Source organism: Geotrypetes seraphini, chromosome 3 (assembly GCF_902459505.1).
Source record: "Geotrypetes seraphini chromosome 3, aGeoSer1.1, whole genome shotgun sequence".
In the NCBI taxonomy this organism is placed as follows: Eukaryota; Metazoa; Chordata; class Amphibia; order Gymnophiona; family Dermophiidae; genus Geotrypetes; species Geotrypetes seraphini.
In genome coordinates, this window is record NC_047086.1 from 412327178 (window position 1) to 412354725 (window position 27548).

Genomic DNA, 27548 nt, shown 5'->3' on the forward strand with positions numbered 1-27548 from the left:
CTTCGTTGCTTGTCTCAGCACCCTCTCCAGCATTTTTATATCCTTCTTTAGGTATGGAGACCAATGCTGGACGCAGTATTCCAAGTGTGGTCTGACCATCGCTCTATAAAGCAGCATTATTACTTTATCCCAGGACAAGCAGGCAGTACATTCTTAACTGATGGGTGATGGCACCGACGGAGCCCCGGTATGGACAATTTTAGAGTGATTGCACTCTAAGAACTTAGAAAGTTCTAGCTAGGCCGCACCGCACATGCGCGAGTGCCTTCCCGCCCGACGGAGGTGCACGGTCCCCAGTTTCTTAGTTTCCGCGGAGCTAAGAAGACGCGTTTTTTCCAACAGCCGTTGGAATATTCTTTTTTCGCCTTCCCACTCGCGTATATTCTCGTGAATTTCTTCACGTTCTTTTTCTTATTTCTTGTTGATATAAAAAAAACCACAACTTTTTTTTGTCTTTTTTCGGTCGGCCCCGGCGAGGCCTGTTGGCATCATCGAAGCCTCGGACTTCGATTTTGCTACTGCCGTTTTTCCCTTCATGCCCCCTTCACCGGGCTTTAAGAAGTGTCAGCGGTGTGCATGTCCTATTTCCCTGTCCGACCCCCACAATTGGTGTCTCCAGTGCTTGGGTCCGGACCATAGGGCTGCGACGTGTACCCGTTGTGCTTCTCTTCAAAAGAGAACGTTGAAAAATCGCCAACTCCAACAAAAGCTTCTTATCGGTACCGTTATGGAGGTTCCACTGGCATCGACCCCGGCATCAGCGACGTCCTCCAAATCGACTCCGGCACTTTCGACACTGCAAGATGTATCTTCGGTGTCGCACCCCACAGATAAACCGGCTAAGAAGCCATCCCCTACAGTCCTTGGCCCGCCAGTCGAACACGCAGTGAGCCAAGTCCTGCAGACTGCGCGCCGGCCCCGTAAGCGCTCCTATAGAAGTTACTGCCTCTTCATCGGCATCTACTTCACCTGAGCGTCAAGCTGCACCGCAGGTTCCGAGCAAGAAAAAAGCGGTACCAGTGCCATCGGGACCATCCCTGGATGAGCGTATAGCGTCCATTCTCCAGGTCCAACTTAAGGAGCAGTTACAACAACTTCTCCCGGCTCTTCTGACTCCGAACCTTCCAGTGTCGGTACCTGCTGAGCCTCCGGTGCCGATCGTTGACCAGCTATTTTGTCGGCATCGACGTTATCGGCACCGCTGCAATCTGCCTCTTCGGTATCGATGCCTATTTTATCGGCAGAACCAAGGTCTCTTCGTAGGGCGGTTCACTCAATCTCTGAACCGGTACCGCTTTCTGACCCAACCATCGCTATCCATTCACCGGGTACGGTGTTGATGCGTTCCAGCAAATCGGTACGCAAGACCCGACATGCAGCTTCCTCTACTCCTCTCTCTCAAGGACGTCTCCCATCAGTACGTGACCCTGATTTATGGGATGATTCCGAGGACCCTCTCGGTACCTATGATGACTTTTCATCGGATGAGGCTGATCCATCTGTGCAGGAGCCTGATAGTAAGCCAGAGCACACTTCATTCACGAAATTTCTTAAGGAAATGTCAGACACCCTTTCAATTCCATTAGAGTCTGATTCCAAAAAGTCCAAAGCATTTCTTGATGCTTTGGACTTTGACCAACCTCCGAAATAATTTTTAAAATTACCCCTCCATGACATCTTACGGGAAACCTTTTATAAAAATCTTGAGACTCCTCTAACCATTCCAGGAGCTCCAAAAAAACTGGAGTCACTTTATAAGGCTATTCTCATTCCAGGGTTTGACAAGCCTCAGCTACCATATGAGTCCTTACTTGTGGAGTCAACCCTGAAGAAAATTGCGGGCTCTAGTGTGTATGCTTCTGTCCCTCCTGGCAGAGAGGGTAAGGCTATGGATAAATTCGGTAAACATCTTTATCAGAATGCTATGTTGGCCAATCGCTCAGATAACTACACATTCCATTTTTCTTTTTACCTGAAGCATCTCATCCAGCAGATGGCCATTTTTCAAAAATATCTTCCAGAACGCAAGCTCCCTGCTTTCCAACAATGTACTGCCAGTCTGTTCCAGCTCTGAAAGTTCATGGTCCGTTCCATCTTCGACACGTTTGAACTCACATCCCGAGCTACAGCAATGTCTGTTGCAATGAGATGTTTGGCATGGCTTCACATCTCAGAACTTGATGTCAACCACCAGGACCGCCTTGCCAACGCTCCCTGCCTGGGTGACGAGCTGTTTGGGGAATCTCTGGATACCACCACCCAGAAACTTTCTGCTCACGAGATTAGGTGGGATACTTTATTGAAAACCAAAAAGAAACCTCCACCTGCTTGTCCTTTTCGACAGCAGACGTCTTGCCAGCGTCGTTTCTCAGCTCGGCCGATTCAGCCTCATCCTCCCCAGCCTCGGAGACAGCGGCAGCAACAGCACCAGCAGGCTCGCCAACAGCAGCAACCTCCAATTAAACCTGTTGCTCAGCCTAAACCCACTCAGCCCTTTGACTCCCTTCTCCAGGGCATAGCCAATCTTCCCCCCGCATCTCCTCTTCCACAACCTATCGGGGGATGTCTCCAATGTTTTCTGAGCCGTTGGGAGTTAATCACAACGGATCAGTGGGTGCTCTCCATCATCACCCACGGTTACTCCCTCAACTTTCAGGCTCTTCCTCCGTTAAGTCCTCCAAAAGAGTCTGCTTCCAACAGGTCTCAGTCCCTCCTTCTCGGTCAAGAAGTTCAATCCCTCCTTCTACTCAATGCCATCGAAGATCAGCTTCCAGATCAGCGAGGTCAGGGATTTTACTTCCGATATTTTCTAGTTCCCAAAAAGACCGGAGACCTCAGACCCATATTAGATCTCAGAGATCTCAACAAATGTTTGGTCAAGGAGAAGTTCAAAATGCTCTCTCTTGCCACACTCTACCCTCTTCTCACTCAGGGCGACTGGCTATGCTCTCTAGATCTCAAAGAGGCCTACACACATATCCCTGTTCATCTCACGTCCAGACAGTATCTGCGCTTTCTAATCAATCATGCTCATTACCAGTACAAGGTGTTACCCTTCGGTCTGGCCTCCTCTCCCAGGGTATTCACCAAGTGTCTGATTGTGGTAGCCGCCTATCTCCGCTCTCACAATTTTCAAGTCTTCCCCTACCTGGACGACTGGCTGATCAAGGCTCCTTCCCCTCAGGCAGTACTTCTTGCCACCAACCAGACAATAAGATTTCTTCAACTTCTGGGCTTCGAGATCAATTTTCCCAAGTCGCACCTCATTCCAGCCCAGCGACTTCAATTCATTGGCGCAATACTGGATACTGTTCTCATGAGAGCGTTTCTTCCATCCAACTGCCTTCAGACCATCCTTCATCTCTGTCTGCAGGTGTTTCAATAGATTTCCATCTCCGCAAAACATATGATGGTGCTCTTGGGGCATATGGCATCGACGGTGCATGTCACCCCCTTCGCACGTCTTCACTTGCGCACTCCTCAATGGACTCTAGCTACCCAGTGGTCCCAGGCGACAGATCCTTGCTCACAACACATATCTGTGACATCGTCTCTTCGACAGTCTCTACACTGGTGGTTGAAATCTTCAAATCTCTCCAGAGGTCTTCTGTTCCATCTACCTCCTCATCATCTGGTCATCACCACCGATGCATCCCCCTATGCCTGGGGAGCTCATTTGAACGAATTCCAAACTCAGGGTCTTTGGACTGCCCAGGAAAAGAAACATCACATCAATTTCCTGGAACTCCGAGCGATGTTTTACGCCCTCAAGGCTTTCCAACATCTCCTCTTTCCTCAAGTCCTACTGCTTTGCACAGACAATCAAGTTTCAATGTACTACATCAACAAACAAGGTGGGACGGGCTCTCGCCTGTTGTGTCAGGAGGCCCAAAAGATTTGGTCTTGGGCGACAGCTCGCCATTTATTCTTGAAAGCTGTCTACATTCAGGGGGAGCAGAACTCCTTAGCAGACAATCTCAGCAGACTTCTCCAACCCCACGAATGGACTCTCGATTCCATGACTCTCCAGTCCATTTTCGCTCAATGGGGCACTCCTCAGGTGGACCTTTTTGCAGCTCCTCACAATCATCAACTGCCCCCATTTTGCTCCAGACTCTACTCCCCTCACCGTCTGTCACCCGATGCATTTCTCCTGGATTGGACCAATCTAGTAACATACATAGTAGATGACGGCAGATAAAGACCCAAATGGTCCATCCAGTCTGCCCAACCTGATTCAATTTAAATTTTTTTATTTTTTCATTTTTTTTTCTTCTTAGCTATTTCTGGGCGAGAATCCAAAGCTTTACTCTGTACTGTGCTTGGGTTCCACCTGCCGAAATCTCTGTTAAGACTTACTCCAGCCCATCTACAACCTCCCAGCCATTGAAGCCCTCCCCTGCCCATCCTCCTCCAAACAGCCATACACAGACACAGACCGTACAAGTCTGCCCAGTAACTGGCCTAGTTCAATCTTTAATATTATTTTCTGATTCTAAATCTTCTGTGTTCATCCCACGCTTCTTTGAACTCAGTCACAGTTTTACTCTCCACCACCTCTCTCGGGAGCGCATTCCAGGCATCCACCACCCTCTCCGTAAAGTAGAATTTCCTAACGTTGCCCCTGAATCTACCACCCCTCAACCTCAAATTATGTCCTCTGGTTTTACCATTTTCCTTTCTCTGGAAAAGATTTTGTTCTACGTTAATACCCTTTAAGTATTTGAACGTCTGAATCATATCTCCCCTGTCTCTCCTTTCCTCTAGGGTATACATATTCAGGGCTTCCAGTCTCTCCTCATACGTCTTCTGGCACAAGCCTCCTATCATTTTCGTCGCCCTCCTCTGGACCGCCTCAAGTCTTCTTACGTCTTTCGCCAGATACGGTCTCCAAAACTGAACACAATACTCCAAGTGGGGCCTCACCAATGACCTGTACAGGGGCATCAACACCTTCTTCCTTCTACTGACTACGCCTCTCTTTATACAGCCCAGAATCCTTCTGGCAGCAGCCACTGCCTTGTCACACTGTTTTTTCGCCTTTAGATCTTCGGACACTATCACCCCAAGGTCCCTCTCCCCGTCCGTGCATATCAGCTTCTCTCCTCCCAGCATATACGGTTCCTTCCTATTATTAATCCCCAAATGCATAGCCCATCAGTGCAATATAGCTTCTTGTCCTTCCATGTATTTCCCCATCCTCCTATGTACCTGAAGCCTTCTTGATGACACCAGGCTCTGAGCCATCTATTAAAGTCCTCTGTGTTTTTCACTCTTTGCTCTCCTTTTCCATATGCAGGCAGTATTTCAGAAAAAGCTAAAGCATTTCCTCTTCTGCCTCTCATGTTGCGGACCTTGTTCAAGCTCAAGAGAGAACAATCCACCATGATTCTCATCGCTCCACGGTGGCCCAGGCAGCACTGGTTCTCCCTTTTACTTCAACTCAGTTCCAGGAAGCCCATACTTCTTCCACTGTCTCCTTCTCTGCTTACTCAACATCAGCAATCTCTCCTACATCCCAACCTGCAGTCTCTGCACCTGACAGCTTGGTATCTCTTGGGCTGACCTCGACTCATTCACTTCTTTCTCAGCCGGTCCGTTCTATTCTTGATGCTTCCAGGAAACCGGCCACACTTCAATGTTATCAACAGAAGTGGACCCGGTTTTCTTCCTGGTGTTTTCTGCATCATCATGATCCAACTTTACTAGCAGTAGAACTAGTGTTGGATTATCTCCTTTCTCTATCTAACTCTGGCCTCAAGTCTACTTCTATTAGAGTCCTTAGTGCCATCACTGCTTTTCATGAGCCTGTTCTCGGAAAACCTCTGACTACTCATCCTTTGGTTTCCAGATTCATGCAGGGACTTTTCAATGTGAAACCACCTCTCAAGCCCCCTTCTGTAGTCTGGGATCTTAATATGGTTCTTTCCGCCCTAATGAAGCCTCCTTTTGAACCTTTGGCCACAGCTCATTTCAAATTTCTTACTTGGAAAGTGGTCTTCCTTATTGCTCTCACCTCTGCCAGGAGGGTCAGTGAGTTACATGCACTAGTTGCCGATCCACCTTTCACTGTTTTTCGCCATGACAAAGTGGTTCTGCGTACACATCCAAAGTTTCTCCCTAAGGTTGTGTCTGACTTTCACCTTAACCAGTCCATTGTCTTACCTGTTTTCTTCCCGAAACCTCATTCTCATCCAGGGGAACAGGCTTTACATACTTTGGACTGTAAGCGTGCTTTGGCTTACTATCTAGAGCGCACTAAGCCTCACAGATCATCTCCTCAACTCTTTCTGTCTTTTGACCCTAACAAGCTGGGTCATCCTGTTTCTAAACGCACATTATCCAATTGGCTTGCTGCTTGCGTTTCATTCTGTTATGCTCAGTCCGGACTGACACTGGAAGGTTCTGTCACGGGCCATAGAGTTAGAGCTATGGCAGCATCTGTAGCTTTCCTCCGATCCACTCCTATTGAGGAAATCTGCAAAGCTACTACTTGGTCCTCAGTTCATACTTTCACATCTCATTATTGTCTGGATACATTCTCCAGACGGGATGGACACTTCGGCCAATCTGTTTTACAAAATTTATTTTCCTAATGGCCAACCTTCCCTCCATCCCTCTTTTTGTTAGCTTGGAGGTCACTCATCAGTTAAGAATATACTGCCTGCTTGTTCTGGGATAAAGCACAGTTACTTACCGTAATAGGTGTTATCCAGGGACAGCAGGCAGATATTCTTACGTCCCACCCTCCTCCCCGGGTTGGCTTCTTAGCTGGCTTATCTTAACTGGGGACCGCGCGCCTACGTCGGGCGGGAAGGTACTCGCGCATGCGCGGTGCGGCCTAGCTAGAACTTTCTAAGTTCTTAGAGTGCAATCACTCTAAAATTGTCTGTACCGGGGCTCCGTCGGTGCCGTCACCCATCAGTTAAGAATATCTGCCTGCTGTCCCTGGATAACACCTGTTACAGTAAGTAATCATTTAGGGTGTAATTTCTGCACGGATTTCTGCTGCCAAGGTGCATGACCTTACATTTCTTAGCGTTAAAGTTAAGTTGCCAATCGAGGACCAGCGTTCCAACAAGAGTAAGTCTTGTGTCATACCGTCAGGTAATAGCACTTTGCCCGACGGTATGACACAAGACTTATTCTTGTTGGAACGCTGGGCCTCGACTTGGCAACTTAACTTTAACGCTAAGAAATGTAAGGTCATGCACCTTGGCAGCAGAAATCCGTGCAGAAATTACACCCTAAATCAGGGGTGCCCAACACGTCGATCGCGATCAACCGGTAGCTCAGGAAGGCAACGTGAGTCGATCGCAGAGCCCATCCCGGGCTCCGTGATAGACTCGTGTTGCCGTCCCAATCTACCGGGCCTATCAGCCTTCCTCTCCCCGACGTCAAAGACGCCGACGCTGGGCATTAGGCTGTTTTATTCATTTCGGGGGGGGAGGGGGGGAGCGTGGCAGCGGCAGCAGCAGCCTGAAAAAGAAATCATCCTGGCTGGGGTCGGTGTCATGCTCCGGAGCTTCTACAGCTTTCCTATCTCCCTCTCCCTTCTACCTGCTTCCGGCCACACCCCCTGCTCCGCGGCTCTCTTCGGCAACTCAGCAGCAGCGATCGACACAAGCTTCTGACGTCGGGGCCCACCCTCTGCGAGTCCCGCTTGTTTCAACTTCCTTTTTCCACAAAGGGGGACTCGTAGAGGGAAGGCCTCGATGTCGGCAGCCTGTCTTGATCACCGCTGCTGACGAGTTGCTGAAGAGAGCCGCGGAGCAGGGGGTGTTGCAGGGTGCAGGTAGAAGGGAGAGGGCCAGATGCAGGACTCGTGGGTGAGGGAGGGGAAGAGAGAGAGAAAGAGAGAGGGGAGGGAAACAAAAGGAAATATTTCATACTAGGCTGGGCCTGAGTGGAGGGAGGGTGGAAAGATTCTGGGTGCAGTAACAAAGGAAAAGGGGGGAAAGCAGAAAATGGAGATAGTGACACAAAGAAGAGAAAGGGTAAGCAGGACCTTCTGAATAAGGATAGAGATACAGAGGGGACATGAAGAGGAGGTGAAATAGAGACATAGAAGTAATGTTGAAAAAGTGTGGGGGGTGGAGATAAAGACATTGAAAGGGCAAATGGTGAACATGGGGTAAAGACAAGAACAGAGACAAATGAAGATTCTGAAAAAGTGGTGAGATAGCGATATAGGTGAAATGGACCATAAAGAAGGGTGATGCTGGAAAATAGGTAGAATGGTAAATCTGACAGACACAGAAGGGAAATGCTGGATCAAGGAGAGATGGGGCTCAGGCTGGATGGAATGAGGAGAAATGCCTTGTTGGCCCGGAACTTCCTCTCCTACGTCAGCATTGACGTCAGGGAGCGGAATGCTGGTCAGCGCGACGCTTCTGTAGGGAAAGCTTGGGACGGCGGTGGCTTGGGGGCTGTTCCCCGATGGCGGTGGCAGCAAACCGAGTGGCTTGGGGGAGAGCACGGAAAAAGAAAGAAAGGGGGCAGACAGGGAGGCAGAAAGAAGGGGGAACAGGGAGACAGAAAGAAGGGGGAACAGGGAGACAGAAAGAAAAAGTTGGGGGAGAGAATGAGGTCTGGAGGAGAGGAAACATACAGGAGGCTGAAAGAAAGGAAGAAAGATTGGATGCACAGTCAGAAGAAGAAAGTGCAACCAGAGACTCATGAAATCACCAAAGAGCAAAGGTAGGAAAAATGATTTTATTTTCAATTTAGTGATCAAAATGTGTCTGTTTTGAGAATTTATATCTGCTGTCTATATTTTGCACTATGGTTCCCTTTTACTAAACTGCAATAGCGTTTTTTAGCGCAGGGAGCCTATGAGCATTGAGAGCAGCGTGAGGCATTCAGCGTAACTCCCTGTGCTAAAACCTACTATTGTGGTTTAGTAAAAAGGGAGGGGGTGTATTTGTCTATTTTTGTATTTTGTTACTGAGGTGACATTGCATAGAGTCATCTGCTGTGACCTCTTTGAAAAAACCCGGAATATGAATAATTAACATTTTCTCTGCCTTTCAGTGTGCTTTGTGTTTTTTTTAAATTTTATTGTTGGTAGATCATTTTGACTTAGTCATTATAAAAGTAGCTCGCAAGCCCATAAAGTGTGGGCACCCCTGCCCTAAATGGTGAGACCTTAGCAAGGATCATAGCAGAGCGCGATTTAGGAGTAATTATTAGTGAAGACCTGAAAGCTGCCAATCAAGTGGAGAAGGTTTCATCCAAGGCTAGACAAATGTTGGGCTGTATCCGTAGAAGTTTCGTCAGCCATAAGCCCGAGGTCATTATGCCATTGTACAGAACCATGGTAAGACCTCATTTGGAATACTGTGTGCAGTTCTGGAAGCCACACTACCGTAAAGATGTACTGAGAGTCGAGTCAGTTCAGCGTATGGCCACCAGGATGGTCTCAGGGCTCAAGGATCTCTCATACGATGAGAGGCTGAATAAATTGCGGCTGTACTCTCTCGAGGAACGCAGGGAGAGGGGAGACATGATTGAGACATTTAAGTATATCACCGGTCGTATCGAGGAGGAAGATGATATTTTCTTTCTTAAAGGACCCTCGACCACAAGGGGGCATCCGCTAAAAATCAGGGGCGGGAAATTTCATGGCGACTTCAGGAAGTATTTCTTCACCAAAAGAGTGGTTGATCATTGGAATAGACTTCCTGTGCAGGATGTCAAGGCCAGCAGCGTGCCAGATTTTAAGAATAAATGGGATGCGCATGTGGGATCTCTAAGAGGGTAATAGTGGGGGGAGAGTCATCGAAATAGGCAGACTCGATGACATATAGGATATCTGGGAGAATAAATTTAGGGAAGGGGATCTTTAGTGTGGGCAGACTAGATGGGCTATGGCCCTTTTCTGCCGTCATTTTTCTATGTTTCTATGTTTCTCCGATTTATTTGTGATTCCCTTCTTTATCATGCCTAGCATTCTATTTGGGTTCTTTGCTGCTGCCGCGCATTGCGCCAATGGCTTCAGGGTCCTATCAATTAGTACACCCAGGTCCTTTTCCTGTTTGATTTTTTCAAGCGTTGCACCTGACATACTATACTTGTGTTCCTTATTCTTTCTGCCTAAGTGCATCACTTTGCATTTTTCCACATTAAACTTCATCTGCCATTTATCTGCCCAATTCTCCAATTGGCTCAAGTCACTCTGGAGTTCCTCACTGTCCTTCTGTGATTTGATTGCCCGGCATAGCTTTGTGTCATCTGCAAACTTGATGATCACACTGGATGTTCCATCCTCTAGGTCATTGATGAAAATATTAAATAAGATGGGCCCAAGTACCGAGCCCTGGGGCACACCGCTAGTCACATTCTCCCAGTCTGAGAACTTCCTATTTATACCCACTCTCTGCCTTCTGTTCTCCAGCCATTTGCCTATCCATCTTAGTATATCTCCTTATCCCAGGACAAGCAGGCAGCATATTCTCACATGTGGGTGACGTCATCTACGGAGCCCCAGCGCGGACAGCTTTTCAAGCAAACTTGATTGAAGTTTCAAGTTTGCTACACTGCACCACGCATGTGCATGCCTTCTTGCCCACTAGAGGGCGCATCCCACCTCGTGGTCCTCAGTTCAGTTTTTTCCGCGGAGCCAGAAGCCCTGTGGAAATTGTGCTTTTGTTTTTTCAGTCTTCTGACACCGCGTCTGGGTTGTTTAGCTCGGTCGCTGTGCTTTATTTGTTGTTTTCTCGGTTTAGTCCGTCGTTTTTCGTCGAAAAAAAAAAAAAAAAAAAAAAAGTTTTCTTTCCATCTGTTCGGCTCCGGGGGCTCCCGGGAGCCGCGGCCGCGGGACCTCGATCGTTCCCGGCCACTTCTTTTTCATGTCCCATCCCTCGACGGGCTTTAAGAAATGCACCCGGTGTGAGCGGTTACTTTCTATCACTGACCCCCACCGGTGGTGCTTGTTCTGCCTTGGACCCGAACACCCGACTTCTTCCTGCGATAGGTGTTCCAATCTTCAGGCAAGAGCGCTTCGTCGACGCCGCGCCAGGATGGCGGAGCTTTTTTCAGTTGACTCCGCGTCCGGAAAGGCCTCGACGTCGGCCTCGGCTTCGGCCCCGGCCTTGACCTCGGCCTCGACGCCTTTGGCGTCGCCGCGTGCCTCGACCTCGACTTCGAAGCCGACGCCCGCATCCAAACCTGCCTCGGGTAAGTCCTCTTTTCCATCCCCGACTCCAGGGTCGTCGAAGAAGCCATCCTCGAGTTCCTCTGCGGCGGGTGGGTCGTCCTCGGCCCCGCCCAGGACTCCGGCCACTAATGCCCCGAGGGAATACTCGAGACCGAGGTCGCCCTCCAGGGAGCATCCCCCGGCCTCGGACCTGCCTACCATGGTTGGGATCCCGGCGTTTCAGGACCTGCTCCGAGCCTTGATTTCCTCGGAGCTATCTGGCGCCCTCGAACAATTGCAGCGGGCAGCGACCTCGACTGCTTTGGCCTCGGGGCCTCCGACCTCGGCGACCTCGGTATCGACGCCCTCGGTCTCGGCTGCCAGGGCACCACCGACCTCGGCCTCGACCTTGACCTCGACCTCGGGGGCCCCGCCGGAGAGCAGCATTCGGCCCCGGGACAGGGTGCGCCGAGTGAGACGGATTTCCTCCTCTTCCTCCTCGAGGTCCTCCCGGGATTCCTCGCCCTCGGGCCGGCCTCGAGCGAAGCGTCGCCCGAGGAAGCCGAAACGTTCGCGAGGCTCCCCTCGGCGACGTGGTCGTTCCTCGCCGCTCGGGGGCGAGGCCTTGAGGGTTTCGGAGCTTCGTCTCGACAACCCGAGGCTTCTCCGTTCCCCTGCGGGAGGGGGTTCTCGTGACTCCTCGCCGAGGAAAAGGGGGCGTACCTCGGTTCCTCGGACACCTGGGACGTCTCCCAGGGGCTCTTCGAGGCGGAGACGTTCCCCGACCCCCTCGAGGCCATTAGATCTGGCTTCATGGGGCTCGGGTTCCGGTAGGGAGCCCCGTTATTCTCACGAGCCCTCCCCCTTTTGTTCGGCGGAGAGGTCGCGAACTCCCTCCCCGCCAGCCAGGCAGTCCTCCTTCTCGGGCTTCGTGCAGGACATGGCGCGTGCCTTGGGCCTGGACCTCATGGCTGGGTCACAATATACTAAGGAGTACCTCGAGGAGCAGGACCTCCCTGCTCCCCCTAGGGAAGCCCCTCGGCTACCCCTTAACAAGGTCCTTCATCAGACCTTGCTTCGGAACTTGACTTCCCCTCTTACAGTCGCAGCGGTGCCGTCTAAGATGGAGTCCAAGTACAGGTCGATACCACCCAAAGGGTTTGAGAAGGCTCAACTTTCCCACCAGTCTCTGCTGGTCGAGTCTGCGCTCAAAAAGACACAGCCCTCCCGGGTTTCTGCGGCGGTTCCGCCTGGCAGGGAGGGTCGGACCCTTGACAAGTTTGGTCGTCGCCTCTATGCCAACTCCTTCATGGCATCCAGGGCGTTAAATTATGCCTTTACTTATTCCTCTTATTTACGTGGCATGATAAAGGATTTGCCCCAATATCGTGAGGCCCTGCCGGACTCCCGCAAGGAAGGGTTCGACAGGTTTGTGTCCAACCTGTCTCAACTGCGGTTGTACCTTTTTCATTCAGTATATGACACATTTGAGTTGGTATCGAGGGTGTCGGCCTTTGCGGTAGCGATGCGCCGGCTGGCGTGGCTACGCACCCTCGATATGGACCCAAACCTGCAGGAACGCCTTGCGGATCTGCCTTGCGTGGGGTCCGAATTATTCGATGAATCCCTGGAGGCGGCGACCAAACGGCTCTCGGAGCAGGAGCGCTCGTTAGCCTCCTTGGTCCGTCCGAAACCTCGGGCCACACCTCAGAAACCTTTCCGGCCTCCCCCGAGGAGGTACCCTCAAAAGTCGACTCCGGCTTTTTCTAGGCCACTGCCTCGGCGCCCCCCTAGGCAGGGCAGAGGGGGACAAACCAAAACTCCACCGCAGGGTCCTGCCAAGCCCGCGCCGTCCTTTTGACGGGATAGGCGGATGGGGCCGGCCCCCCTCCGCCATTGCGCCGGACCCTCTTCCCATAGGGGGTCGACTCCGGTCCTTTTACACGGCCTGGACCGAGATAACATCCGACGCTTGGGTACTCCGGACCGTCTCCGAGGGCTACTCTCTCAATTTTTGCTCTGCGCCACCGGAACATTCGCCGGGGGCTTACCCGTGCAACCGGACCCAGCTCCCCGTCCTCATGGCCGAGGCCAGGGCCTTGTTGAGGCTTCGAGCAGTGGAACCTGTTCCCTCCAACCAGCGGGGGCGGGGGTTTTACTCCCGTTACTTTTTGGTTCCAAAGAAGACCGGGGACTTGCGCCCCATCCTAGACCTCAGGAGGCTCAACAAGTTCCTGGTCCGGGAGAGGTTCCGGATGCTGTCACTTCCGGTTTTGTATCCTCTCTTGGAGGAAGGGGACTGGATGTGCTCCCTGGACCTCAAGGAAGCGTATACCCATGTTCCGGTGCATCCTGCGTTCCGCAAATTCTTACGGTTCCAGGTGGGCGAGCTGCACCTACAGTACAGAGTCCTCCCCTTTGGCCTGGCCTCGTCCCCTCGAGTCTTCACGAAGTGTATGGTGGTAGTCGCTGCAGCCCTGAGGTCTCGGGGGCTTCAGGTCTTCCCTTACCTGGACGATTGGCTGATCAAGGCCCTGACCAGGGAAGGGGTTATCTCAGCGACCCTACAGTCTATCGCCTTCCTTCAACGACTAGGGTTCGAGGTGAACTTTCCCAAGTCACAGTTATGCCCGACCCAATCACTTCAGTTTATAGGCGCAGTGCTGGACACTGTTCGCCTCCGTTCATTCCTTCCTCCTCCTCGGCTAGAGGCTTTGGTTCGGTTGGGCCGTCTGATCTCTCAGCTGCCGGTGGTGTCGGCTCAGCGCATGATGATGCTTCTGGGCCACATGGCTTCTACGGTCCACGTCACTCCGTTCGCCAGACTACACATGAGAATTCCTCAGTGAACTCTGGCCTCTCAGTGGCGCCAGGAGTGCGATCCTGTCTCTTCTCGCATAACGGTGACTCCTTCTTTGAGACGCTCGCTCCGTTGGTGGACCGACTCTTCGAATCTTTCCGGGGGTTTGCTCTTTCTCGTCCCTCCACTTCGCAAGGTTCTGACCACGGACTCCTCGGAGTACGCGTGGGGGGCCCACCTCGACGGTCTGCGGACCCAGGGCCTGTGGTCGGCGGAGGACCGACGTTGTCACATCAATGTGTTGGAGCTTCGCGCCATCTTTCTGGCGGCTCGAGCATTCTGCCACCTGCTCCGCAATCAGGTAGTCCTCGTGCGAACGGACAACCAGGTGGCCATGTATTATGTGAACAAGCAAGGTGGGACAGGCTCTTGGTCCCTTTGCCTGGAAGCTCTGCGCCTTTGGGAATGGGCGATCTCCCAGAACATCTTCCTACAGGCGGTCTATATCCAGGGGGAACAGAACTGCTTGGCAGACAAACTCAGTCGGCTTCTCCAGCCGCACGAGTGGTCACTCAACTCCAGAGTCCTGCGCGAGGTTTTCGACCGCTGGGGGACTCCACAGGTGGATCTGTTTGCCTCCCCGGAGACTCGCAAACTACCACAGTATTGTTCTCGGATGTACTCCCCGGACCGTCTAGAAGCGGATGCCTTTCTTCTCGACTGGGGAGGGAGGTTCCTTTATGCGTTCCCTCCTTTTCCCCTGATCTTGAGGACGTTGGTTCGTCTCAAATCATCCAGAGCCACTATGATTCTCATTGCGCCTCGATGGCCTTGTCAACACTGGTTCTCCCTGCTTCTTCAACTCAGTATCAGGGAGCCTCTGCTTCTGCCTGTGTTTCCCTCTCTACTATCTCAGAGTCGGGGTTCGCTGTTGCATCCCAATCTTCAGTCGTTACACCTGACCGCTTGGTTCCTTTCCCCTTGACTTTGGTTCCGGTTTCTCAGTCGGTGCGGGAAGTTTTGGAAGCCTCGCGCAAGGTCTCGACCAGGCTTTGTTATTCCCAGAAATGGACCAGGTTTTCCTCCTGGTGTTCCTCGCGTCATCTGGATCCGGATTCGGTCCCGGTGTCTTCGGTACTGGACTATTTGTTACATTTGTCTAATTCTGGCCTGAAGACGACATCTGTCCGGGTACATCTCAGTGCCATTTCGGCTTTCCATCGGCACTTGGACGGACGTTCTCTTTCGCTTCATCCTCTGGTGACGCGTTTCATGAAGGGTCTAATCAATGTTTGTCCCCCTCTGAAGCCTCCTCCTGTCGTTTGGGATTTGAATGTTGTCTTAGCTCAACTGATGAAACCTCCCTTTGAGCCTATCGACAAGTCTCTCCTGAAATTTCTTACTTGGAAGGTGGTATTTCTGATTGCCCTCACATCTGCTCGACGGATTAGTGAGTTGCAAGCTTTGGTTGCGGATCCGCCTTTCACTGTGTTCCATCATGACAAGGTGGTTCTCCGCACCCATCCTAAATTTTTACCTAAAGTTGTGTCTTGATTTCCACCTCAATCAGTCCATTGTCCTTCCTGTGTTCTTTCCTAAGCCCCACTCCCATCCTGGCGAGACGGTGCTCCACACGCTTGACTGTAAGAGGGCGTTGGCTTTTTATCTCCAACGTACCAGGTCTCATAGGAAGGTTCCTCAATTGTTTTTGTCCTTTGATCCTAATCGTTTAGGACATCCTGTTTCCAAGCGCACCTTGTCCAACTGGTTGGCTGCTTGTATTTCTTTTTGCTACGCTCAGGCTGGTCTTACGCTCCCGGGTCGAGTCACGGGGCATAAGGTCCGGGCGATGGCAGCTTCAGTTGCTTTCCTCCGCTCTACTCCTATGGAGGACATATGTAAAGCTGCCACTTGGTCTTCGGTTCATACGTTCACCTCCCACTATTGTCTGGACACTTTGTCCAGAAGCGATGGCCGGTTTGGCCAGTCGGTGTTACGTAATCTGTTTTCCTAAATGGCCATCCTCCCACCTGCCCTTTTTTGGTTGGCTTGGAGGTCACCCACATGTGAGAATATGCTGCCTGCTTGTCCTGGGATAAAGCACAGTTACTTACCGTAACAGGTGTTATCCAGGGACAGCAGGCAGATATTCTCACAACCCGCCCGCCTCCCAGGGGATGGCTTCTTTGCTAGTTATGGAACTGAGGACCACGAGGTGGGGATGCGCCCTCTAGTGGGCAAGAAGGCATGCATATGCGTGGTGCAGTGTAGCAAACTTGAAACTTCAATCAAGTTTGCTTGAAAAGCTGTCCGCGCTGGGGCTCCGTAGATGACGTCACCCACATGTGAGAATATCTGCCTGCTGTCCCTGGATAACACCTGTTACGGTAAGTAACTGTGCTTTCTATTCCATGGCCTTGCAGTTTCCTGAGAAGTCTTACATGTGGAACCTTGTCGAACGCTTTCTGAAAATCCAAGTATATAATATCCACCGGTCCTCCATTATCAATGTGACTGTTCACTGTCTCAAAAAATTGAAGTAGGTTCGTCAAACATGACTTCCTTTTTCTGAATCCATGTTGACTGGCTCTCATCAGGTCGTGTGTGTCTAAGTGCCGGATTATGCTATCCTTGATCAGCGCCTCAACCATCTTCCCAGGGACTGATGTAAGACTCACAAGTCTGTAGTTGCCTGGCACTCCTCTCGACCCTTTTTTAAATATCGGCGTGATGTTCACTATCTTTCAGTTGTCCGGTATCTGTCCTGTTTTGATGGACAGGTTGGCAAGTTTTTGCAATAGTTCTCTGATTTCAAGACTCTCTAGGAGATTTGTCACTTTTGAGTTTGTCGATCTGGCAGTAAATATGTCCTCTGTTACTTCTTTGAACACTTTCACTTCTTCTGGAATTGTTGCAGTGTCCTCCTTTGTAAAAACAGAAGCAAAGAAGGAATTTAGTCTGTCTGCAATTTGTTTGTCTTCCTTGATGTACCCTTTCCTTCCCTGGTCATCCAGTGGTCCCACCACCTCTTTTGCGGGTTTTCTCCCTTTCACGTACCTTTTTGGGGGTGGAAAAAGTACATCTTATTGAGGAAAAAATACGGTATTTATAAATTTTTCCTTTAACAGTTAAAGGAAAGATGTATAAACTATAAAGAGTTTTACCTCATGCAAAATTGTGATTTCTTTAATAAGACATTAACTATTTTTTTCTGAGGCTGTCCAAGTACCTACAAATCCAAAAGGTGGCCCTACAAAGGGTTTGAGTTTGAGACCACTGGTCTAAGGAAATCAACATATCTCTCTCCCAGCTAGAGAGCTGCACGGGAACGGGGACGACGGGAATCCTGCAGGACCTGCGGGTTCCCCCTTCGGGTCGCGGGGATCCTGTGGGGACACCCCTCGTGGTCTCGGGGATCCCGCGGGGTTTAATTCAACTCGAGCTGTGAGGCTCGTCTGATTTTCCTACCTGCCCTGCCGCGAGGCTCGTCTTCCATTTCCTGCCTGCCGTGCCGCAGCACACATAGCCAATCAGAAGTCTTCCCCGATGTCAGCGCTAACATCGGAGGGAGGGCTTATGGAAGACTTCCGGTTGGCTATGTGTGCTGCGGCAGGGCAGGCAGGAAATGGAAGACGAGCAGTGTTCTCCCTAGCACCCAGTTGTCCCCCCGCCAGCTCAGCCAGTTTTCGCTGGTGCAAAGTGCTGAGGTACTCAAGTTCAGTGCTTTGAAAATATCTTTATAGTGAACAAAATGTATTTTCTGGGTCTTGTAGTGTAAGCTCTTCGAGGAGGGACCTCCTTACCCGATATGCCTCCGACCTAATGCTGGGCTCATCTATTACCTGCTTGGCTTGAATGATCTTGTCCAGCGCTTCAGACAGAATAAATAACTCGTATTTGACCCAAGTTAGTTGCAAAAAAGAGGTGTCCAAATGTCTCTGCAGAGCTCATAAAACTACATGCTAACATTTGAAAAATTCGATTAAATTTCTGATGCTTCTTTTAAAATAATAGAATGAATGAAGTGAGTTAAATTGAGTATATTTTTATTTAATTATATTTTATTCGAGAACGAGGTGGTCAGGTTTTAGTGTGGCAGTGGATAACATTTAAAGCTTCCCCAAAACAGTCTGAGAAGGGATTCATATGCAAACAGAGCTCAGAAATAATTTTTAAAGATTAGTTGCACAATATAGGTTTAGGATTTTAGATTGGGACGTTTTAAGGCTAAATCAGACAGCAGAAAAATATAAAAGATAATTTTTAAAGGGGGGAGGCCCTTTGGGAGTATCCTCTGGCAAAAAGACAGGAGATAATGTTCCTATTTCTGTATTCAGGATACAGGGAATTCTAGGGCCAATTAGACAAGTTTTAAAAAACCAAATTCCAAAAAGAAAAGTTTCCAACCAGTTCTCAGGACACACCCAGCTTATCAGTTTTTCAGGCTACCCATACTGAATATGCATGAAAAATTTGTTTTCATTACCTCCACTGAATGCAAATCTATCTCATGTATATTCATGGAGGGTGTCCTTAAACCATCCTGGCTAGGTGTGTTTGAAGACTTGAGTTGAGATGGAATCCCAATAAAATTTTTAAATGAAAATCTCCAAAGCTAAATGAATAAAAACAAATTATTTACTTTCCCAAGACTTTGCTTTCTAATGTCTGCGTAGAAGGACAGTAAAAAGAGAAGGGGGGGCTCTCTAGAATCACTAAACTGGCAGGAGAGTGATTCGCAAAGCGAGTTTTGAAGTAGCTTTTTGATAATTTTTTGAAATTATATTAATTTGTGTAGATTGGTTGGGATGTATTATTATTTTTTTTGTAACCTGCTCTGAAATTGAATGTAGGGATTATGGCAGGGTATAAAACCCTGACTGTAAACCCATAGAGACACTGGATCTGGACAGGGGGGGAGAGAGAGAGACAGAAAAGGACCTTGAGGAGGGGCTGGAATGCAGACTTGAACTAAAAGGAAGGGGGAAGACAGCAGATGCTGGACTAGAGGGGGTAGAGATGGGAAACACACTGAACTGAGGAGAGAGAGATGCCAGGCCCTGGGGAGAGGGAGGACAAAGAGAGTGAGACAGACAGAAAGACCTGGAACAAAGGTGGGAGGACTCAATATGTTAGCTTTGGGAAATGTATATAGCAGATGTCTTTGTATTGTGTTCAAAAGAAAAGGAAATGCATTTCTGGTTTTATTTCTACAGTGTTGAAGTACTTGTGACACTTGCTGTGACTGGTGGGGATCCCCAAGCACCGCCAGCAGAGGACCTCCTCTATAGACTGCGAGAACTCCCCTACACCAAGCACAGCAGTCACTGGCAGCATCCATGAGCCACTGAGGTGCCAGCATCTGTGACTCAGGGACGCTACTGCTGCCTGCCAAACTTGGCAAAAGGGACCCATGGCCAACTGCAAAGGAAGTCCTCAGCTGACAGCTTGGGGGTTCTCATCAGCTGAGTATTTATTTATATTATATATTTACATTAGAGGCTCTGGTAGAAACCCGTTTACAAAGTATATATTCTTCCCAATTAATATTTCCAAATTAATAAAGTGTCTTTGCTTATTTGTAAATGGGTCTCTACCAGAGCCTTTAATTCAGTAGCATAATTAAATGAAATAACTATTTCTGAAGTTTATAGGGACGGGCAGGGACGGAGGAGATTCCTCGCGGGGACGGGTGGGGATGGAGGGGATTCCTCGCGGGGACAGGTGGTGACGGAAGGATTTCTCACGGGGATGGGTGGGGACGGAGGGATTCCTCGTGGGGATGGGTGGGATTTTGGCGGGGACAGGTGGGATTTCTGTCCCCGCGCAACTCTCTACTCCCAACCCAAGCACTCCACTATCTTTCCAGCATCCAGGTTCCTCACTCTTCCACAGTTTCTTGTGCAACAGTGGTTCCCAAACGTGTTCTGGGAGCTCCTCAGCCAGTCAGGTTTTCAGGATATCAACAATGAATAAATTTGCATACTGTGAAGGCAAATCTCTCATGCGTGTTCATTGTGGTTATGCTGGTTAACCTGGGAAGCCTCCAGGACAGGTTTGGGACCCACTGCTATATACTCTGTACACTCAACAATATAGTCGTTACACCTCTCCTTTACCTTGAGAGATGGATAATCGAGAAAGGAGTCTGCCTGAGATTAAATTGATTTACTTCTACAGATGTTCGCAAATCTTTAAACTTTATCATCTTTAGCATCTCTCCAGACCAGCATAGATGGATGGGTCTACGCTCCTCTACCAGAATTTGGTGTATTCTATCTGCAGTCCTTTTAGGCCTTTAGGTGGTGACTGTCAGAAGGGGTCGGCAGTAACCTGTTCTGGCCCTTTTTCTTGTCTGGATGGAGGTTGGATCTCGTGGTGGTCCTTTTAGTCTTTGGAGGTGTCACACTACCTCACCTCCCTTTCAGTTTATTGGTGCCTCAGCTGTACTCCTTGCCTCAGGGCACTGATTACAGCTTTGAGAGCCAGTGTGGTCTGCTCCTTTAAATTGAAAAAACTTTTAAAAAACCCAAAACCCTGCAGGCAGAACTTTTCAGAGTTTAGAAACATAGAAATAGGTATCAACTCCACAGTCCTAGGTTGGTTCTCTAAATTCCTCCGCTCTCGTTCTTACATTGTTAACATGAATGGCACCTCATCCTCCCCCTGGAAACCGAATTGTGGAGTCCCGCAGGGCTCTCCACTATCCCCTATCCTTTTCAACATCTATATGTCCTCCCTAAAACTCCTCCACCTATCCCCCCTTGAAACTTATGCAGACGACATCCTCGTCCTCCTCGAGACCGATTCAAACCTCACCGACCTGTCTAAGAACATATCCTCTTGTATAATGAACCTACAATCCTGGGCCCACACTGTGCAAATGAAATTGAATGAGTCCAAAACAAGACTTCTTTGGCTCGGTCCAAAACTAGATCACCTACCCACCTCCATCCCACTACTCTCTGGCTCCTCTCTGCAGCTTGAGTTCTCGAGCAAGGTCTTGGGCATCATCATTGATTCCACATTGTCCTTCAATGACCACCTCCAATCCTTGGTAAAAAAAATGCTTTTTCAGCCTTCACATGCTGAGGAAAGTTAGATCATGCTTCCATCAAAAACATTTTACCCTCCTTGTCCAATCCATCATCCTCTCCAGATTGGACTATTGCAACTCTATCTACTTAAGCCTAACTAAGAAAAACCTCCACAGACTCCAACGGATTCAGAATGCCGCGGCCAAGCTCATCTTCGCTAAAAGTAAATTTGACCATGTCTCCCCGCTCCTGGCCAAGCTCCACTGGCTTCCGATAATCGCCAGGGTCCACTATAAATGCGCCTGTTTAACTTTCAAAATCCTATATGGTATCCTCCCTCCCTTTATCCCTCTTTCTTGGAATTCCTCAAACCCTAATACCACCAGATCCTCCCACAAATTAAAACTATCCTTCTCCTCGCTAAAAGGCATTTCCCACACAGGAAAGCTAGGGACCTCCCTCCACTTCAAAATCACTGAGCTCTGGAACAACCTTACCTCCCCTCTTCGGAACTTGAGCTCTCTCCAAGTTTTCCACAAACATCTGAAAAACTGGCTTTTCTCAAAAAATGTAAGTCTCCCTCCTTAGGAATCAAGGAAACTCTTATATCTTGGCATCCCAAGTCCTCTAAATTTTCTTCACACTTCTACCTCTAACCCTCTGTTGTAGTTCCTTCCTATTTCTCCTACTGTAAACCACGTTGAGCTCTACGAACGTGGAGATGATGCGGTATACAAACCTAAGGATTAGATTAGATTAGATTAGAAACATAGAAAATGACGGCAGAAAAGGGCCATAACCCATCAAGTATGCCCACCCAACTGACCCACCCCCCAGGGAGGCTTTTCATTGCTAATTTTCTTTCCCTAGCTGCTGATTATGTGAATTGGGCCTGCCACATGGTTCACAATGAGCACTTCTTGGTACTCTGTTCTCTGCAGGATCAGCTTCGTGTGCCAGCAAGAGGGATTCCCTGAAAGCCATGAGGGCAAAGTCAGTAGTGGGGGAAACCTGGGATTCCCTTGCTGCTGCTGGCTCTGGGGATTCTCCTGCCATCGCATCAGGGTTTTCTGGGGATTCCCTTGCCACGGCTTTGCATTTTCAGGCCTCTTCAGTATTCATGACCTTGGGTGAATCCTTTTCGGCATCTGTTTCTTTGGTGGGAAATTCAGCTATTTTGGCCAAGTCTGCTGCTGAGCTCTCGCCTAAATTAGAGAGACAGGAACAGGTCTTGCAGGCCTCTTCCTTGGTGGTGAAGCATGACTCCTTACAGCTGTGGTGTTTCTCTGCATTTTGCGCTTGCCATGTACAAAGCTTACTTCAACGCACTCTCCGGTGGTCTCGTCTGCGTTGGGGGAGGGAATGTCCATTTTTTTGGTGCCGACACTTCCTTCGCCCCCTGCCTAAGTGACAGCTTCTCTTTTGGGAGGATGAGGTTTTTGGGGTGGATGTTCTCTCTCCACATAAGGACCTGGGTCTCTCAGGTGGCCTTCAGGATCCTCGGGGGTGGCGCAGATGACATGGACAGCTGGGTGTCAGAGCTGCCTGTAGGGGAAGGAGTTTTGGGTGGTAGCTCATTCTCCAGGTATCCTCTGTTTTACGTTTTGAGAAGGATGTTAGAGGCCCCTCGAGTGGTGGATCCTCTTCTTTGTGGGATTTCAGCAGCCTCACATTCCTTTTCCATGCATTAGGATATCCGAGATATCATGCAGTGGAGGTCCTGGATGTCCCAGTGGTGGACGCAGTGGTCTCGGCCATTGCTAAGAGGCACACAGTTCCAGTAGAAGGGGTCTCTGCTCTGAGAGTGATTTGTGGGGGCCTGTTTCAGGTGGGCTGAGCATGTTTTAGACAGGGAGTCAAACAACTAGGTACTGGTAGACTAGTAAAAGACGGTTGAGGGGAGATATGATTGAAGTCTACAAAATCCTGAGTGGAGTAGAACAGGTACAAGTGGATCGATTTTTCACTCCGTCAAAAATTACAAAGACAAGGGGACACTTGAAGTTACAGGGAAATACTTTTAAAACTAATAGGAAGAAATATTTTTTCACTCAGAATAGTTAAGCTCTGGAATGCATTGCCAGAGGAAAGTTTTGGACAAGTTCCTGGAGGAAAAGTCCATAGTCCGTTATTAAGACATGGGGGAAGCCACTGCTTGCCCTGGATCGGTAGCATGGAATGTTGTTATTCCTTGGGTTTTGGCCAGGTACTAGTGACCTGGATTGGCCACCGTGAGAACGGGCTACTGGGCTTGATGGACCATTGGTCTGACCCAGTAAGGCTATTCTTATGTATGTTCTTATTTATTTTATTTTTGCTTTAGGATAAAGTAGTGTTGTAGCTGTGTTGATAAAATGTTTATAAACAAAGCCCTGCCAGTGAAGATCTCTTCAGCTGCCTGAACTCTGATTTATAAAATGACAATTCTACAGAATATTGTTTCTTTTTATACTTTAATAAAATAAGCTCAGTATAAAACTATTTGAGGCTTATTTGGATGGGATCAGATGGTTTGCGGAGACGGGGACAGATTTTTTCCCCTGTGTCATTCTTTAACTAACATACACACACTCACTTTGTATCCACAGTCCTTGAAAGGTCTTTGCCATACCCTGCTATTTGCGCTGTTCACGCAAGACAGCGTTATCTCAACGCATGGATGCAGTTGTGAGTGTTCTGCTCACCCCATTTTATTGTTCTAATTCAATGTAATTTTGTTCCGTTTTGGGGTAATTTAGTGCTTGGAGCGATTTTAAACATGATGGCAGATAAAGGCCAAATGGCCCGTCCAGTCTGCCCATCTGCAGTAACCATTATTAGACACTCCTTTTAATTTCTTTTAACCCATTTTCCCCCGTCCATCATGTCAAGATTTGTTCTCTAAGGGGAAGATTCTCAAAAATAAAATGTGCTTTAACATGTTTACTAAACTGGTTCCAGCCGGTTTAGCGTGCGTGTATTTTAGCAACAGATTATCAAAACGGCTTACCGTGATCTTTTCCAAGTTTCCTAGCAATCTCCGATATTGCCATGTAAATGTTGTACAGTGAGGTCATTAATATTAAAATGAGCACTCCAAGCGATTCTCCATCATTGCCAAGCGAATCCCTAACCTCGTGCTACATTTGTGGCTAAAATTTGCCAACAGATCTGAGCTGTCATAGCCTTACTTTCTGATCTGTGCCTGAGCATTGATTGGCTCAGGCACTGACAGGAAAGTAAGGTTTGACAGATCAACCCCCCTCCCCCCCCCCACAAAAACCAAACAAGCCCCAAATCAAAGATCGGCAGGAGAGATGCCCACTCTCTTCTTCCACATTGCACAATCCACCAACACTACTGTCCACTCCCTCCTACCACACAAACCTCCAATACTATTACCCCCCCACCCAACAGCGGGAGAGATGCCTACTTCCTCCCGCTGTCACCCAGTCACTGTTGCTGGGCCAGTCAGAGCCTTAGGCCCCTCCCTGGTTAAATCTAGAATGCACCGGGAAGGGGACGGCCCACTATTTTGTAAGAAGCAGGCCTGCCAAAAGGAGTGGGTAGGTGTCCTTCTGGCCGGACTTCGTGAAAAAGGGAGGGGTAGGAGGGTTATTGGGAGCACAAGGGGAGTTTTGAGCAAGGGTTGTGGTGGTGGTGGATGGGTAGTAGTAGTGTTGGGGGATTGTGCGGCAGGAGGGAGTGAGATCTTTTCTGCTGCAGGGTAGGAGGCGGTAGTAGTGTCAAGGGATTGTGCAATGTGGCAGGAGAGAGTGGGCATCCCTCCTGCTGCCAGGGGTGGGTGTCTGGTAGTTGTGTGAGAGCAGTGGAAGAGAGTGGGCATCTCTTCTGCCAATCTTCGATTTGGTTTGTTAGGTTTGTGGGTTTTTACAAAAATTTGTGGGTGTATTCTGCACATGTGATGATCGCTACCACCAGCGACTCATTTCAAGTAAATTTAGCAAGCCTACATGAATATCCATGAACCTCATTTGCATGCAGGGTCTTTTGAGAATGAATTGCCTTTTTGAAATCATAATTATATTCATGTAGGCTCGATAGCAGCCCATCAGATTTTATTGTGAAGTTTTGAAAATCTTCCTCTTAAGTCTCCCTGGCATTGAAGTCCCCCCCCCCCTTGTCCATGAGCTGTTCTTTCAAACTCTTTCCACTAAGCCTCGATCTACTCCTACTTCGACTAGACCATCGACTTCTCGATCAAAGTCTCAACTTCCACACCTCGAGGATGCAGCGGTTTTGATTGCTTCGTCCAAGTCTCCATATTCTTTTAATGCCTTTTTTCCTGTCGAAGCTTCATCTTCAACCCAGGCTGCTTCGACGTCCTCGAGTCCTTCTCAAGGCAAAGCATTGGCGGATCAGCTATCTTTCTCATCTTTTCTTCGTCAGATGGCTGTTGACTTGGATCTTCAATTAGATGCCGGTTCCAAATACTCTAAGGAGTACCTCGAAGTCATGCATCTACCTCAACCTCTGGCAGAGTCACTTAAGCTTCCTCTTCACAAGCTTTTGTCTCAGACTTTTGCCAGATGCCTGGAGACCCCTTATACCATACCAGCTGTTCCAGGCAAATTGGACTCTAGGTATAAAACTGTACATCACAAAGGGTTTGACAACTCACAGTTATCTCATCAATCCCTGCTTGTGGAGTCCTCCTTAAAGAGGTCCCATCCTTCCAAGGTTTATGCCACCATTCCTCCTGGAAGGGAAGGGAAAAAAACTATGGACAAATTCGGACATCACATCTATCAAAATTCTATGATGTCCTCTAGAGTCCTCAATTATAATTTTCATTTTATTACTTATTTTGAGTTCCTCATAACTCTCACTTAAATTTCTGAGTTATTTGGATACTCAAAAACACTGTGAATTTCAAGAAGTCATTGCTTATTTATCACAACTCAGATTACATCTCCTTCAGTTGTCTTATGATGCCTTCGAGTTGTCTGCCCAGGCAGCTGCTTGCTCTATAGCCATGCGTCGCCTTGCCTGGCTTCGTACCATTAACATGGACCCTAATCTCCAGGACCGCTTGGCCAATATTCCTTGTGCAGGCAATGACCTCTTTGATGAATCTATCGAGGCAGCCACCAAGAAATTATCTGAACATGAAAAATCCTTTGCTTCTATTGTCAGACCTAAGCCAAAGCCAGCTCTTACCAAAACTACACGTCCTCTTCCTATATGTCAGAGGCGTTTTGCTCCAAGGACGGCTCCTTACAATTGCCCTCCTCCTAAGAAACAGCAGTCTCGGAAGCAACAAAAATCTCAACCTTCTGCTGCACCTAAGGCTACTCAGCCTTTTTGACTGTTTAAAACAGAGCATAACCTCCACCGTTCTGCCTGGTAGTGGTAAAAGCAGCTTTACGGAACCATAGTCTTCAGGTATTTCCCTACCTCGACGTCTGGCTCATCAAAGATTCAACATCTCAGGGGGTTATTGTAGCGACCCAACGGACTACCTGGTTCTTACAAAGTTTGGTATTCGAAATCAACTTTCCCAAATCCCAGCCCTCACAGCATCTACAATTCATCGGAGCTGTTTTGGATCTTTCCAACTTGGAGCATTCCTTCCACAACAACGTCTGGAAGCTCTACTTCAACTCTGTCATTCAGTGTCTTCCCGCTCTTCCATCTCAGCGAGACACATGATGGTGCTACTAGGTCACATGGCCTCCACAGTACACGTGACTCCTTTTGCCAGACTTCACCTCAGAATTCCTCAATGGACTCTGGTTTCTCAACGGACGCAAGTTTGCGACCCACTTTCTCAGCACATCACAGTCACTCCTTCTTTGAAGCAGTCTCTCCGTTGGTGGATGCTCTCTTCCAATCTCTCCAAAGGCTTGCTTTTTCAAACGCCCCCTCATCAGAAGGTCCTCACGACAGATTCTTCGACCTATGCTTGGGGCGCTCATCTCAATGGTCTCCGTACACAAGGCCACTGGACCAGTACAGATCGCCAAAATCACATAAATCTGTTGGAACTCAGAGCGATTTTCAAGGCTCTCAACGCTTTTCAACATTTTCTTCATGACCAGGTAGTCCTCATTCGGACGGACAACCAAGTTGCCATGTATTATGTCAACAAACAGGGAGGGACAGGATCTGCCTCACTTTGTCAAGAAGCTATGAAGGTTTGGGACTGGGCAATCCGCCACAACACCTTCCTCAAAGCTATCTACATCCAAGGGGCGAAAAATTGCTTGGCGGACAGCTTGAGTCGTCTTCTGCAACTTCACAAATGGGCCCTCCATTCCTCGCCTCTTCATCACAATTTTTCACAGTGGGGAACGCCTCAGATAGACCTCTTTGCAGCTCCCCACAACTACAAACTGCCTCAGTTCTGCTCCAGGATATACGCTCCTCAAAACCTCGAGGCAGATGCTTTTCTTCTGGAATGGACGAATCTTTACCTATATGCATTCCCTCCATTCCCTCTCATTCTCAAGACTCTGGTCTGCCACCATGATTCTGATTGCTCCTCGGTGGCCGAGACAACCGTGGTACTCCCTTCTACTTCATCTCAGCAGCAGGGAGCCATACCCTTTACCAGTTTTTCCATCTCTGCTTA

At 48.9% G+C, this 27548-nt stretch overlaps 1 protein-coding gene across 1 annotated transcript in view; it reads left to right on the forward strand.

Annotated features, from left to right (window-relative positions):
• The window catches only part of MEA1 (male-enhanced antigen 1), a 146867-nt gene that overhangs the window by 102976 nt on the left and 16343 nt on the right, over positions 1-27548 (forward strand). The gene's annotated exons all lie outside the window — the stretch shown is intronic.